The following is a 15,693-nucleotide window of genomic DNA, read 5'->3' on the forward strand; positions in this document are numbered from 1 at the left end:
CTCCCAAGTCACTAGGGTTACAGACATGTGCCACCACACCAAGCTTCCATTATTCCCATTTTAGAGATGATGAAATCAAGTACAGAGAGGTCCTATTACTTGATGAAGGTCACATGGAAGATGTGTGTCCTGACATTGAGGATCCCCTCTGCCAAGTGGTCCTGGGCATGTCACTTCCCCTCTGTGGGCATTGGTTTCCCCACTAGAAAAGAACCTTCTGTCCTAGAGACTGCTAAGGTCTGCCACTACACTGTCACCCCTCAGTCCCTCTACTCTAGTGCATACAATAGGTGCTTGCTAAATATCAGGTGGGCAAACAGATAGGGGGGACAGACTTCTCCCAGTGTTGCCCAGACTGGAGGAAAAGCTAAACCTGTCCTCTCAGCTTCCACCTTCCAGAGTTTTCCTGATCCCGCTGTTGCATAGTCCTTGGTAACCAGTCGGCACCACAAGTCTTCCGCCCTCCTGCATGCCAGCAGTACAGGCTCAGGTCCCAGAGGGCATTGCATTTGATGTTCTCCTTTCTTTAAGCAAACCGAAGAGTGAGGACAGAAGCAGGCTGTCGGATCAGGGAATCAGGTGAGGTATAATTTCCCGGGAGCCCCTGGCAGCTGGAGTGGACCCTGAGGTCCAGGGAGCAGGCTGTGGGCCTGGGCACAGCAGGTAGGGGGTGGTCTTCCTGGGCTTGGACAGAGTGAGGTGGTGGCTCAACCCCTGTGCCCTCTTCCTGGGCCAGGTCTTCCCTGTGGGGGTGAAGATCAGAAGCTTCATGGGGAGTGATGGGAAAGTGTGTTGATTGACGGGTGAGAGACGGGTCGACAGGGTCTGAATGGGGACCTGGGGACAGGGGTGTTGTCAGGGGCTGGAGGTTTCCCAGGATTGAAGGCCAGGCCCAGCTCTCTCCAAGGGCCCTATGACATCCTTCCCCAGTACCACTGATGTTGATTAATGGTCGCAAAATGCATGGGTGGCAGCAGCCGCCTGCTCAGTGGAATCAGCTGTGATTTATGGGATTGGGCCTCACAGAGAGCAGTTGTCTGAGCTCAGAGAAGCCACCAAAAAAATGGGTCAATGCAGGGTGGAGCCCAGATGGAGGAAACGGAGCCTGGAAAGATGGCTGCTATAGACATCATGGCCATTGACAGCTGTGGCTTGAGCATCAGGTGGCCAAGGAGAACCCCACCCTGGGAGCTGGGATTTATCCCTAGGATTCTTATTTAAGCTGCTCCTTCTCCTCCAGGCACTAATCAATTCTAATGCCTCAAAATCATGATCCCTCCTCGCCCCACACCAGGGCCCAGGGACCAGGGTGTCCCTAAGGTGACACCATACAAGGCCAGTGTTATGACTTACTCAGGTCACCCAGCTTAGAAGGAACAGGTCTGGGGGTAGTTTCTGTTTCACCACTTTCACTTTTTAATGCCTCACTAGCTTCATTCCCACTAGAGGTCAAGGCTGTACCTCCTCAAGGGAAAGCATTGGATTTCCAAGGCTTCCAGGGGTCTCTGCCGTGGGGTGGATTCGAATTACATCTGTGTGGGCATGTGTGTGAGCACACTCCACTCAGCCGGAAATTGGGGACAGGAGCAGCCTGGTGTGTCTGCCCTTCTCCTTGCTGGGAAATCAGGCCAGAGTTGGAGGGGCCCCAACAGTGCTGCCCCAGTGCCACCCTATCCCTGGTGCACAGATGCCTGCTGGCAAGGGCACTGGTAGGCCCTGCATTGCTGCCAACCCATGACCACCGCTGATACACATTGTCTCTGGGCCACTTCATGTCTCCACATGGACAGGAGATCATCCAGCAGGGCAAAGGGAACTATCTGCAGTTCTAGGCATGCGGGCATAGGGGTCCTGGTCACCTCACCTGGGGAGCCTGGCTTGGAGCAGCAGGAAGAGGTCCATTTGGGAGGTGGAATTCTGGATTCTCTGAGTGACTCATGGTAAGTCAGGTCCTCTCTGGTCCTTATTCCCCTGTCTGGATAGTGGATATGGGTGAGGATAGATTTGGTGATTTTGGGTTAGCTGGCTTGAACCACTGCCCCCTGCTTCCGTAGCTATGTGATCTTGGGCAACTAACTTAATGTCCTTGAACCTCAGAATATTCCTCTGTGTTCTTCTGCTGATTTTAGTGCTCGCTTTATGGGACTCTGGGAATAGAGGCAGGTAAGTCTTGGAAGGCCAAGTACAATAGTGTGCACCCAAAGGCAGCCTCCCAGAGAACAGGCCTGAAATCTCACGGTAGGAGCCGACATTAACTGGGCCCCTCCGTCTGCCACATACCACGTCAACATGCACCCTCACTGCAGACCCGTGAGTCAGTCAGTATGGTTATCGCCCCCATTCTAGGAAATGGAGTCAGAAAGAAGTTTGTCCAAGATCACCCTGTGGGGAAGTGTGAAGCCCTGTGGCCCTGGCTCCCTAACTGTCCCTAAGTACTGGTCTTCCTTTCTGACTCCCGACTCCCAGTCCAGGGAAAGTTTAGAGACTGCTCTTCAAAGTGTTTCCAAGGGGGTATGATCTTGGGAGCCGGGTGGCGTTTCAGCACCGCGGACAGCAGCCAACCTAGCGAGCCTGAGAGGAGGGGCACTGGACCTCATCTGGGCCTAGGGCTCTGATGTCTCGTCCTTTCCAGTGAGCTGGGACCCTCAACCTCCTTTTCACTGCTATGGGGTGGCAACAGGCCCTGGACGAGCCCACAAAGCCACAGGTGGCATAGGTCCACTGGACACAGAGGGCCTTCTTCCCCGGAGAACAGCTGGAGGATGCTCCCCCAGCTCTAGGAAGCCTGGGCTGACGTGGCCTGGGAAGTCCAAGGGTGGGATTTGATGGGATCTGGAGTCACTGCAGCCCTGCACTCCTTCAAGCCCACACTACAGATCGGGAAACCAAGGCCTGGAAAAAGAAGGGTAGACTCCAGGCTGTTTCAGCTGGACGGTTCCCGGGTGTCAGTTGGCCTTACTGCTCCATTACATATATGAGAAAACTGAGGCAAAGAGCCTAACCTCAGAGATACCTGCCGTGGGTGCTGTGCACGTTGACTTCTGGAGGAGTAGCCTCTTTCTCCTCGCGTGTGCCATAATCTGACAGTACGTGCTGGTTTTGTATTTGGTGTCTCCTTCCCCATTAAGACAAACTGGGTCAGGTCTGTTTGTTCACAGGTCTGGAACATCCTGCAGTAAATGGAGTGTGCACCTAGCTGGCTCAAGTTCAAATCCCAGCTCTGTCACTCTCCAGCTGTGAGACTTGGGCAGGTCACGTCTCTCTGAGCCTCAGTGTCCTCATCTGTGAAGTGGGGGAAGAGAACACATATGTCAGAGGGTTGACAATTGATGGTTTGAGCCCTGAGCCTTGCCAGTGGCGAGTGTACAGCTGGCGTCAACTGTTACTGCTGCCTGTGCTTGTTCGTGGCTCAGTCAAGGTGTGTCCAGTGAATAAGCAGAATCCGTCTGCAGCCCATCTTGGGGGCTTTGCTTCTGGGCACCAGGGAAGCCTCTTCCTGACCCTATTTCAGCTTGCTTCAGTGGACATTTACTCTCCCCGTGCCTTGCTGCAGGGCCCTAAAATGTAGCCTGCATTGGAATCCCTTGGAGAGTCTTGACCAGGCAGATTCCTGGCCCCACCAAGGCCACCAAGGTGCAGCCTCCATGGGCGGAGTCCAGGGGCCATAGGGTTATGGGCATCCAGAGGCTGGCCTGGCTGCCCGTGAGGTTTAGTGAAGAACTGCCTTCCTCAGCCAGCCCTGCCTCCCTCAGAGGAGCTCAGGAAGCCTGTGCCCAGGCTGGGCCCACAGAAGAGCCCTCAGAGAAGGCCTCCTGGAGGTGGCAGAGTTTCCACCAGGCCTCGAAGAGTGGGTAGGATATTGCCCAGCTGAGATTGGCAGAGGGCATTGTGGATGGGGTGCAGAACCCACAAAGTGGTGCAGGCAGAAAAGAGTTTGTGCCTGCTGTGCGGGGTGGGTTGTGCCAGCAGATGATTATCCAGAAAGGAAGTGGCTTATTTGCATTGTCGGGGCTTCAAAGGCTGTGCCTTATCCAGGCCCCTTATTTCCTTCCTTGGTTTTTTCTTCCGAAGCTTCAGGCCTTTAGGACCCTAACCCCAAGTCCTATCCCCAGATCCACTTCTTTCCCACCCACCTCTCTGCTCCTGAAACTCATTCATACTCTGACCTTGACGTGTGCTTCCTATGAACCGAATCCATGCTGAAGTCACAGTGGGCTCGGCTGTTGACTGGGGTGGGCGTGGGAGAGCGAGCCTTCCAGCGAGGGCACAGTAGCAGGGAGTTCAGGAGGACAGCCCAAGCCCCCACTATGGCCAATAGTGCTGCCACCCACGGTCTGGCCCTCCTTTCTCAGGCCTTGCCTGTGCCTGCCCTCAGAGGGCTCTGTCTGGCCTGAGGTGTGTTGTCCTGGGACTCAGGTGCCCCTAGGGCAGGCTCTCAGGAGGACCGAATGGGCCCATCAGCAACTCTTCCCCAGCTCCCTACCAGGGCCTGGTCCCTGGTGTCAGTGGACTTCACAAAGGTCAGGTGGTGTCACTGGAAAAAAAGCAACCTGTTAGTGTCAGAGGGTGGAGGGATGATTCTCAAGTGTGTGCAGAGGGGCCGTGCAAGAAGAGTCAGAGACCAGATGGGGCCAGAGTAGGGAGCACAGGCGTCAGCCCAGATAGGAGGACCCCTATTATGTGCCAGGCCCTGTGCTGGCCCTGGGGTGCTGTGAGAATGAGACAGACACCATTTCTGCTGATGGTCAGGGGTTTGAATCTTAGCACTGTCATAGAAAAACTGTGAAACTTGGGTCCTGAGTGACCGGAAATGCCAAATTTACAGTGCCTTAAATAAGATGGAAATGCATTTCTCTCCCACATAAGAGTTTGGGGAGGTAGTTCAGGACCGAATTGGTGGCTCTGTAATCATCAGGAAACTAGATTCCTTCCATCTTGTTACTTCCATGTGATGGAGCTTGACCTCATGATTCATGATGACTATTCCAGCTCCAGCCATCACATCCACATTCCAGCCAACAGAAGTTGTACATGTAATCTCTGAAGTTGATTTTCCTGGAAATTTCACATATGATTTCTGTTTATGTCCTTTTACTAAGAACATAGTCATATGGCCACACCTGCCTGCAAAGGAGGCAGGGAATAGAATGTTCTGGATGACCAACGGCCTAGCCAAAATTCTGGAGTTCAATTACCAAAGAAAAAGGACAGAAGAGATACTGGGGGAGAATTAGCAGTGTCTGATGTGCTCTATTTCTTCATCTGACTGGAGATTGTTACTCTTCATTCACAGTAAATATTTATTGAGCATTTACTAAGAATTATCCTCACTGTTTTGAATGGTGGATCAACTGTGAGCAAAAATATAAAGTCCTTGCTGTCTCAGAGCTCACTTCTAGAAGGGGAAGAGACCCTAGACACATAAGTAATGTCACATAGTAAAAAGTGTGAGGTTGGGGAACGACCCTGGGGGCGTGAACTGGTTTGGAAGGGACCTGGTTGAGCGGGGACCTGGAGAGAGTGAGGCCGGGCCGCCAGTGGGAAGGGACGGCCAAGCCAGGGGCCCAGCCGCGCAGAGGCAGAGGCAGAAAGGTGCCACCTAACAGGAACAGGAGGTCAGGGTGGCTGTGGGACCTCATCATGGGTCACCATGGTGCATGCAAAGTGTCCAGCACTGACCCCGCTCGCTGCATGTGTCCGACAAAGGCTCCAGGGTCGCGACTGGCCCTGAACAGTTCTGCTCTGGTTTAATTGATTGAACGAACTGGGGACAGTTTCCTTTCAAACTTGGGTAGGTACCGTGGTTAGAATGACCAAGTGTATGGTCACCACATCATTCCTCAGGGGGCCGGCCATCTTCCCTGTGCCACTTCCTGGCCCTCGTGCCCATGGGCTCCCAAGCAAGTGAGTGACTGGTTACTCGTGACAGCCAGGCTTCCAGCCTGAGGGGCCTGAGTGGCTGCTCTGTCCCCCAGACGTGGCTCTGGAGGTAGAGGTGTTGGGCCAGGTTTGCAGCCTGGGCTCATCTTGGCTTTGGGCCTGGCCGGCCCTCCCTTCTGGGCGCAAGGCTCTCCCGGTGTGCTGGAGAGGCAGTCCCCTCGTGGGTGGGCAGGGGGGCTGCAGGCTCACCGGCGCTCTGGCCCCTGAGACTCAGTTCCGCCTTCCATACCCGGATGTGCTTCAGAAAGGAAGCGCCCGCTCTCCCCATCTGCAGGACAGGCCTGGTGGCGCTCGCCTGCTGCTCCTTGGAGGAGCCGAGGCGGGATGGCAGGACTGCTGTGCCAGCCAGCAGGTGGAGAGGGCAGGGCCGTCCATCATTCTGATAAGCAGCAGCACGGTCCTCTGCACACAGCCGTGGTCGCGAAGCGCTTCCTGCAGAGGTGGCAGGGAGCCGCTTGCGTGAGAGGCGCTGGCCTGGGCCGCTGACCCAGAGGCTGCCTGTGGGCGGGGCGGGGCAGGGCTACCTGGCTGACTCAGGCCAACGGCTCAGCAGATGAGTGGCAGCAGTAGGTTTGGCTTCCGGGTGGGCCGCCTCCAGAGCCTGCTCTCTCCCCCGACCCTTGACAACAGTGGAGAACAGAACAGGACTCATGGGGTGTGGTGGACGTGACAGCGTCCTGCCCGGCTGCCTTTCTCCGCAGTCCACTCTCCCAGGGGACTCGGCTTCTCCAGCGCTCCGGCGTCTCTGAACACCCCAACCCCAAGCCTCCAGCTCCATCCCTGGCCTCCCCGTGGCCTTCTCCCAGAAGCGCCCCCTGCCGGGCTGTCCAGGGCATCTCCCCACAGGCCTGCCCCGCCACAGTTTCCTGATGAGTCATGGCACCGTTGTCATCTGGAGTGGGCCCTGGTGGCCCCGCCCAGCTTCCCCTCGCTGGGAAGCTTTTTTGAAGCGTAGTTTATATACTACAAAATTCCCTATTTTACATATTCGGCTTGATGAGTTTTGATAAACTCACATAGGACACAGCCAGCACCACAACCCCACAGTGTCTTGTTGTTGTTGTTTTGGTTTTTTGTCCATTTGTGGTCAGTCCCCTGTCCACCCCAGGACCCAGGCAACCAGCTACTAGCTTTCTGTCTCTACAGTTTTACCTTTTCTAGAAAGGTCATGTAAATGGGAACATTCAACAATACATAGTCTTTGTGTCTGGCTTCTTCCACTCAGCATGATGTTTTAACGCTCATCTTTATTGTTACATGTATCAGTAGTTCACTTCTCTTCAGTGCTGAGTAATATTCCATTTTACAGATATACCACTTTTTGTTCATCTGTACACTAGTTGATGAGCATTTGGATTGTTTTCAGCTCGGGGCTACTGTGAATAGTACAGACCCTCACACAAGGCTTTGTGAGACATCTCTTCATTTCTCTCATATGACCTCTTGTTTTCCATCCCACCAGACCTTCCTTTTCTGTAAGAGAGGCATGTGGTTCAGGGAAGACTGACTCCACACCCACTCCCAGACAGAGCTCAGGGCTCAGGCTAAGCCAGCCAATGTGGCCCGCCCCCAGGCGCAATGCTTGGTTCCGGAATGGGCATGAGAGATGACCTAATCCCTCAGAGCTGCCCTCAGGACTTGGGCTAGAACAGCTGGCCTCCCTCATGCCTCTGATGGTGGAACAGCCACTCTGTGTGCATGACAAAAGCCAGCCCTGTGCACAGCTGACACAGGGAGGACAGACCTGAGGAGCTGGGACCCGACTGGCCTGGGCCTGAGTCGACACAGTTCTAGACTTCTTTAAGTGTGTAGATCCATCAGTTCACGTTATGGGTTAAGCCAGCTTGACATGGTTTTATTGTTGCTATTATTGTTTATAGCTCAGGGGTCAACAAACGACAGCCCCTGGGCAAACCATTTTGTTTGTTTGGGGATTTGTTTTGTTTTGTTGTTGAAACATGCTCATTTGTTTAAATACTGTCTGTGGTTGCCTTGAAGTTCCCATGGCTGCAAGCCTCAAATCCTTACCACCGGCCCCTAAAGAAAAATTTACTGACCCCTGTCATAGCCCAAACTGAGTATCAGTGTATTCCCCAGTGATCAGAGGCTGGAAGCCATCTGTGCCTCCCTTGGGCTCTAAGAACCAACCCCAAGCATGATGGATCCAAATGTCTCCTGGATCGCCCCACACCTGCAGGCACCCTGTAGAGCTGTTGAGTGGCCTTTTCCACACAAGCCTGACCAGGCACTGGTCTCCCCCACTCTCTGCCATTCCCAAGGAGAAGGCCACACCCCTGGTCTGGCACTGCAGAGCTTCTTTGATGGATGGAGCCCCCATCTTGCTTGCAGCCCTCTCCCCTTGCCTGTGCTCCTCCCTCCCCAGAGCATACAGACCCGCTCCCCACTTCTGCTGAATACCTCGGAGCACCCCAGACGTGGCGTGCTTTGCCCTCCTCTTGGCTTTTGTGATAACTGTGCCCTCTGCCTCCGCCTCCTTCCCCACGGTGCTCCGCTGGGGGCCTCCTGGGCGTCCTCCCAGTCCCTGCCCAAGCCCCCTCACTTTGGGTATGTCTGTAAGCCCCCCAGGCTGGTCCCGGCTCCCTGGACATCCTTCCCAGGCAGCCCCCCAGCTCCGTTTACACATCTGCCACCCATCAGATCGGCGTTCCAGGGACACCGACTGACTCATCACCTGTCCTCAGCTTGGCCCAGTGTGGGACCACGCAGACAGGGGTTCAAGGAGTGTTTGTGGTGCACAGCGTCCCCTGTTTCCACTCCAGAGAACCACGAGGAGCTGGCTGAGGCCCTGATGAGGGAGATGGTGGCAGCGGCTGCCTGGGCTGGGCCTTAGCAACGGGGCGGAGGGGCTGGAACCACTGGGGGACCCAGGCAGGAGCGTCTTCCAAGATGGCGAGGTGCACCAGCCACGTGCCTGGAAAATGATTCTGACGGAGGAAACAGGGGGCACCTGCCAAAGGAGCCCTGCGGCCCTGGCACCTGGAAGAGAAATGGAGGGACTATGGGAGATGCCATCGAAACCAGGGTCTTCCGTGGCCTCCTGAAGCCGCAGGCCGGGAAGAGATCTGACGGCTGGGGAGGGGCTCCTGGATTCTGTCCTAACGGCTGGAAGGTTGAGGGGCTTACAGGACTGGCCCTTGGTGGATTTAAGGAACATCTGACGGGAGTTGGGCCCACCTGGCCGGGTCCTGAGTGACACTTCCTAGAAGGGAAGATTCAGAGGAGCGCAGTGTCGCTGGCTGTGCGGCCCCAGGCCGCGGCCCCCACCCCAGGCGAACCCCACTCATGGGACACAAGCCCCAGGCTGTGATGAAGGAGACCGGGTGTGGAAGTGCAGCCACCCTGGCTGCACCCTGAGGTCTGCCTGTCCCCATGCCCACCTGCTCTGCCAGGGAGCATCTCCTCCCCGCCACGCTGAGTTCTGGGAGTGGGGATAGGTGTGTGGGGCTCTTGTCCCCACATGGGGCTCAGAGCAGGAGCTCCGCGATTATTTCTTGAATGACCCTGAGCTGTGAAGAAGTGGTTCCCTGGAGGGTGTGGGAGGCCTCAGTTTACGAAAGCAGGGGACAGGTGGCTCGTGGCAGAAGTCTTTCTAACAAAATGACAAATGCCCTGTGGGTTACGAGCACCCTGTGAACGTGGTCTGGGGGAAGCTGAGAGCCGCCTGGCTTGAGGAGTGCAGCAGGCGGCCACAGTCCACAGGCCACCCCCGAACTTTACAGTAAATCAGGATTCAGCGCTTGGGTCGCACCAGTCACATTTCCAGTGCTTGGTAACCGCTGTGCGTAGCTCATGAGTTCCCGTTGGACAGGACAGGTCAGAGCATTTCTGTCACGCACAAAGTTCTACTGGACGGTTCCTCAGCACTCCGAAAATGCCTGACTGAACCATCCCGTTCGGGGGTGGCTGTTTCTGAGGTTCAGGGGAGAAGCTGGGGCTCTGGAGTCGGACCCACCTGAGCCTGAATTCCTCCTCAGCCATTTACTTGCCGTACCAACTGAGACAGTCACTTCCTTCTCCTCCGCGGGCTCAGCGTCCCCATCTGCAGAATGGGTGGTGACAAGGCAGCCTGGCAGAGCTGGGAGGGTTAGAGGAGAAAGCCTCGGACCTCTCATGTGGTGCTTGTGGAAGGGCCTCTGTTACTATTAACAGGCCAGTGTCCTAGAGCATTCGTACCAGAAGGTCTCAGAGGGGAAGCCTCCCAGGCCTCAGGGCTTAACAACTACCGAAGCTTCCCAAAACGAGGGCACAGCATGCGGGGAGCTCCCCAGGCACTGGGGACATGTTGGGGGGCGGGGGGCGGGGAGACCGGCTCCAAGCGGTTGGGAGGTGAGGGAAGGGCTGGGGCTGGGACTGGCCAGAGCCTGAGGGCTGGGGGAGCGACCACCACTGGATCCTGGGCAGGGGCAGCGAAGCTCCTTCAGAGCAGCACCAAGGTAGGGGATTTGCAGTCAAGGCTGGTACCTGCCTCCTCTGGGAAAAATTCTGTTGTCTGCTGGCTGAGGAGGATATTAATAATACTGTGTGCTTGTAGCGGTCACATTCACTGAGTGTTTTCTATATACGGTAGTGCCACCCCCCACACACGGTTTTGCTGTCCAGTTTCAGTTACCTGCTATGAACAGTAATCTCAAAGAGTTAAATGGAAAATTCTAGAAATGAGCAAAGCATAAGTCTCAGGTCGTGCACTGTTCCAAGTAGTGGGATGAGGCCTTGAGCTGTCCTGCCATGTCCCATTGGAATGAATCAGCCCTTCGTCCAGGTATCCACGCTATATATGCTACCTGCCAGCAGGTCACGTGGCAGCCATCTCAGGCACTCAGGTATTAGATCACTGTCAAGGCGTCACAGTGCTGGTATTCAGGTAATCCCTATTCTACTTCATCATGGCTCCAAAGCACCAGAACAGTGACACGGGTGGTTGGGACATGCCAAAGAAAAACTGCAAAGTGCTTCCTCAAGTGAGAAGATAGGAGCTCTCCACTTAATGAGGAGAGAGAGGAGTCCTATGCTGAGGTGGCTGAGGTGGCTGAGATCTCCAGCACGGTACGAGCTTGAGGGAGAGAAATAGACTACATTTACATAGCTTTTATTACCGTATATTTGTTATAATTCTTTTTTAGCAGTAGTTATTGGTAATCTTACTATGCTTAGTTTAGAAATTAAGCTCCAGCATAGATGTATACCTGTAGTAAATGGCATGGTATACACAGGGCTCTTTACTTTCCAGGTTTTAGGTTTGCAGTGGGGTCTTGGAATGTATTGAGGGCCGTCCCAGTCACCGCACTGAGATGTGAGTCTGCAGTCACTCACGTGAATCCTCACAGCATCCTTTGTGATAGGTGTGCTGTGTTTTTGTCCCTTTTTTATCTTTGTTTTATTTATTTATTTATGTGGTGCTAAGGATCAAACCAGTGCCTCACCCATGCTAGGCAACCACTGAGCTCCAGCCCCAGCCCCTTCCTCCCCGTTTTACAGACAGGTAACACCACTAAGGTCTCATCCAAGGTCACCCAGCCACAAGGTGGCCTGAGATAGTCCAAATCCTTATCTGGTTCTGCAGGCCTTGGCCGAGCTGGCCTCCGTGGGCTCTTCCCCCTGTCCTCTGTCCCCCTGCCTCTCTGGTGAAGTTCCTTAGACACCCAGGTGTTTCCTTCCTGTGTCTGCCCATGTCTGTCCCTCTGCTCAGGTGCCATCCCCACTCCCCTCCAACTTACAGATTCCTGTTCGCCCATCTCAGCTCAGCTCTGGCCAAGGACAGGGCTGTCATTTCCATGTCATGGTGTCCAGCATGCGGCTCCAGGCATTGGAGTCTGTGGTAAATGGTGGGCAGTGACTTGGCATGGCTGATGGTGGCTGGAGGGGGACGAGGGGGTGAGGGCCGAAGGCCAGTCCAGGGAAGGTAGATGGATAGTGGGCAGTTGAGGGAGTGGAGGATGGATGGGGACAGGTGGCTGGGCAGCTTGTGCCCCAGTGCCCTGAGGGGGACAGGCCTGGCCTCAACACCTGGGGTGAAGACTGAGTACAGGGTGGTGGCAGGAAAGACATCTGGGGCAGAACTAGCAGGTCTGGGGAAGGAGAAGGCAGGTCCTGGACGATGCCCACACTCTGTCTTGGGGACTTGGGTAGACCATGGTGACCTCAGGGAGGAGAAGGTGACAGGGTCCTTGTTGGACATGGGGTGAGGGCCTCTGAAGGATGTGACTGGGGGGTGAGCCTTGAATGGGCGAGGCCAGGCTGCACAGAGACCTGGAGGTCGGCGAGGGTAGTGACTGACCATGGCTCGGCCCTAGGAGTTGCTGCCCGGGGGACACTGGGCCAGAGAGGCAGGACAGAGGAAGCCTCTTGGGCCGCCAAGGAGGGAGAGGGTCAGAGTCTGGAGGCGGGAGGGCCGGGAGGGCCAGAGCACGTGGAGAGCCAGCGGAAGGGAACTGTAAATGCTATTTTTAGAAACTATTTTCCATTTCAATTCAACTCCACAAATATTTATTGAGCTAAAAGTTTCTGTGTCAATCCATTCTGTAAATTAGATTTCTGGACAACAAGTGCTGTTTTACCTGGGAAGGGGTGGGGACAGCGGTGTCACCCACGGAGCCCTGTGAGGCCGGGTTGGAGGAGTTTCAGCTGAGGAGATCTTGACTTTGCAGGCAAGCGGTGTGGAGCTTTCATTTGTTCCACTTGGGTCGTGAAAGGTCCTTCTGGCTGCTGCACAGAGGGTGGACCAAGGGAGGCAGCCAGGCCCCGGAGGGAGCTGGTGTGGGTTTGGAATGAGAGATGGGGCGGCCCCGCCGGGCTCTGCAGACGACAGGATGGAGAGCAGCAGGTCTTCATGGGTAGGACCAGGGGTTTATGAGGGAAGAGGAGGGACAGGTGTGGGAAGAGGGGGACCAGCACCCCGGAGGTCTCTGGGGAAGGTCACATGCAAGGTGTGAAGGTGTTCACGAGGTGGCCAGAAAGCTGCCAGTAGGAATATAGAGCTCTGAGGGAGAGCTGGGCCCCAGGGAGAACCGTCCCTGTGACAGAGGGCTGGGAAACCCAGAGTCCCATGATGGTGGGTACCCATTCAACACAAAGGATGGTTCACAGAGCACCTCCGGGAGCCAGGTGCCCCGCGGTGATGAGCTGAAAGGACAGTCCCTGCCCTGTGGGGCCAGCGTGGCAGAGGGAGGGCCAGGTTACTGCATGACCTGGCCTGTCTGATGAGGGCACCTGCCACGAAGAGAAAGCAGGAGGGCCGAGCAGCAGTATCAGCAGAGGGGTGGGCTGCACTCACCAGACCCACCTGAGCCTCATGACAGCCATCCCAGGACGGGGTTGGATATACCCCCATTTTAGAGATGAGTAACCAAGTCACAGAGAAGTTAAGAAACTTTCTACATAACGGGAAAGTCTAGATTTTTACCTCTGGTCCCTGCTCTTAAGTAAAAGTCCTCACCAAGGTGCTAAACTTCCTCTCATTGACAAGGTTGGCAGCAGCAAAGTTCCTGAAGGAAGTGAGGGGGTAAGGCTCATGGACAGCTGGGCCACCGGCCCAGGCAGAGGAAGAGCACATGCAGAGGCCCTGAGGCAGGAGCATGCCTGGTATATCTGATGAAGAGCATGAGGGCCAGTGCACGGGGGCAAAGGGAGCAAGCAGAGAGTAAGCTGGCTGTGGAGGTGGTGTGGAGCACCTGTGGCCTCTACTCGAGATGAAGCGAGGCCCTGGAGGGTGTAGAGATGAGGAGGGACAGAATCTGACTTGAGTTCTGACCTGACAGCTCCAGTTTCTGTGTTGGGAGCAAAGATAGAAGTAGAAGACCAGAGCGACCCAAAAGGAACAGGCAAGAGATGCTGGTCGCTCAGTGTGCAGCAGCGGCAGCAGTGCAGGCCCTGCATCAGCCTCCTGACATTGTGAAGGGGATCTGGTGGAGCGCTGGATGCGGACATGAGGGCAGGAGTGGCTAGAAGGGCAGGGCTCCCTGGACTGAGGCCGGACCGGTGGTGGAGGAGGCTCTTCATAAAGGACTTTCCACCTCCGTGACCCCTTTCCATCCCTGGCTCCCTCTGAGGTAGGCTTTGAGGCTTGAAGCAGTGACATGACTTGCCCAGGGCCACATGGCATGAAGGTGGTGGAGCCAGCCCTGAAGGCTAAGCGCACCCCAGGGTCTGGCTTTATGACACGTCCGTTCAGTCTGCAGATGTGTCCGAAGTGCCTGCTGTGTGTGGGGCCTGTGCTGAGTGCTGGCACCGGTGGACAAGCTGAAGATGGCCCTGCCCTCGTGCAGAGCCCCATCTGTGGAGGAGGTGGCATTCGTGAAAGGGGCTGGAGGTGCGTGCCTCCCATCAGCGCCAGCTGAGTGTGAAGGAGACACAGAGGGCGCCTTCGCAGCCGCGATGGAGGACTGACCCGGCCAGGCATCAGGGCAGGCTTTCTGGAGGCGGTGAATGGGAAGAGCGCAGAGCTCCGGACCAGAGGGTCTGAGGAGCACGGGGCTTCTTGGGAGAGCCTCCGGTTTCCCAGGCTGCAGCGGAATCCCCAGGGACGCACAGGCTCCCGGAGGACGTCTGTCCCCTGGGAAGCTGCAGAGCCTCTTTGTTCCGTTTAAGTGTCCTGCTGTCATGATTCCCACCACACAGCCCACCCGTTTTGTGTCCAGCTCCCTGACTTTTGGCAGGCATTTGCAGAGTTGTGTGTCCATCACCTCGTTCCATGTTAGGACTTTCTTATTACCCCAGGAGAAGCCCCTCCACCTTAGCTGCGACTCCTGCCCGGTCTTCCCACTGGGCAGCCCTAGGCAACCCCACCCTGCTCTGTCTCTGCACATGTCATCTAAGTGGAGTCATGTGACGGGCTGTCTTTGTGCCTGGCTTCTTTCACTTGGTATAATGTTTTCAGAGTTCACCATGTTGGAAGTCACAGAATCTTCACAGCTTTCCAGCCAGCAGGGACCTCTGAGACTGTCTCATGTACTTACCTGAGCCAGTAGAGAGAAGGGGACACTAGGGAGCCTCACTCAGGTCCCACACAGGCAGGTGACAGGGACTCCAAGGCTGGTCTCAGGAAACCCACCGCTGCCCTCTGTGCAGGCAGGAGGCCCCCCATCCTGTTGTCACCTCTTCCTTCAGCTGTGGATCTGGGTGAATTTGGCTCAAAATGACAACTTGTGGAGATCTCATCTTCCCAAGCACCGATACTTCATGCACTGGCAATTTTCACGCCCTCTGGTACATCCTGAAATCTTTTATGCATCTTTGAGAATTCATGTCCTCTAATTCAGGCTCTTTGGGGGCTTGGTATTTTCTTTTCCTGTTTCTTGGACGCTTAGATGTTCTGCCTGCTTGGGGCCGGGCTGATCTCACAGGGAGGCAGTGGATGTGGCCCAGGTGCCCACCCTCCTCCTCGGTGTGCATTCAAAGCTCTGTGTATTCCTTTGCAAAGCAGTGCTGCCGGTGCCTGTCACAGGCTCAGCACAGAGCTGGTGCTGAGGTGTGGGAGTGCTGGTTCTGAGCAGACTCAGAAGAGGACGGAGGCTTGCAGGCCCTGGGACAGCCCGGTGAGGAAGGCAGCCCTCCCGCCGGCAGCTGCTCCCCTTGGCTTCATGATTCCCTGCTGCCACAGTGAACTGGCCCCGCCTCCCCTCCCAGGCCTGCGGGATGGGAAGCCTAACTGCCGGGCCCTGTGAGCCCTGCCAGTCTGGTTTCCTATGTCCATTTCTGGACTTGTAAGATGGGAGGGCAGAGGGCATGGGGTATCTT

General features: G+C 55.7%; 1 protein-coding gene across 4 annotated transcripts in view; it reads left to right on the forward strand.

The window, feature by feature from the left end:
* Window positions 1–15,693, forward strand: part of DLGAP4 (DLG associated protein 4) — a 178,581-nt gene that overhangs the window by 36,851 nt on the left and 126,037 nt on the right. The gene's annotated exons all lie outside the window — the stretch shown is intronic.

This window comes from Sciurus vulgaris (assembly GCF_902686455.1).
Source record: "Sciurus vulgaris genome assembly, chromosome: 2".
NCBI lineage: Eukaryota > Metazoa > Chordata > Mammalia > Rodentia > Sciuridae > Sciurus > Sciurus vulgaris.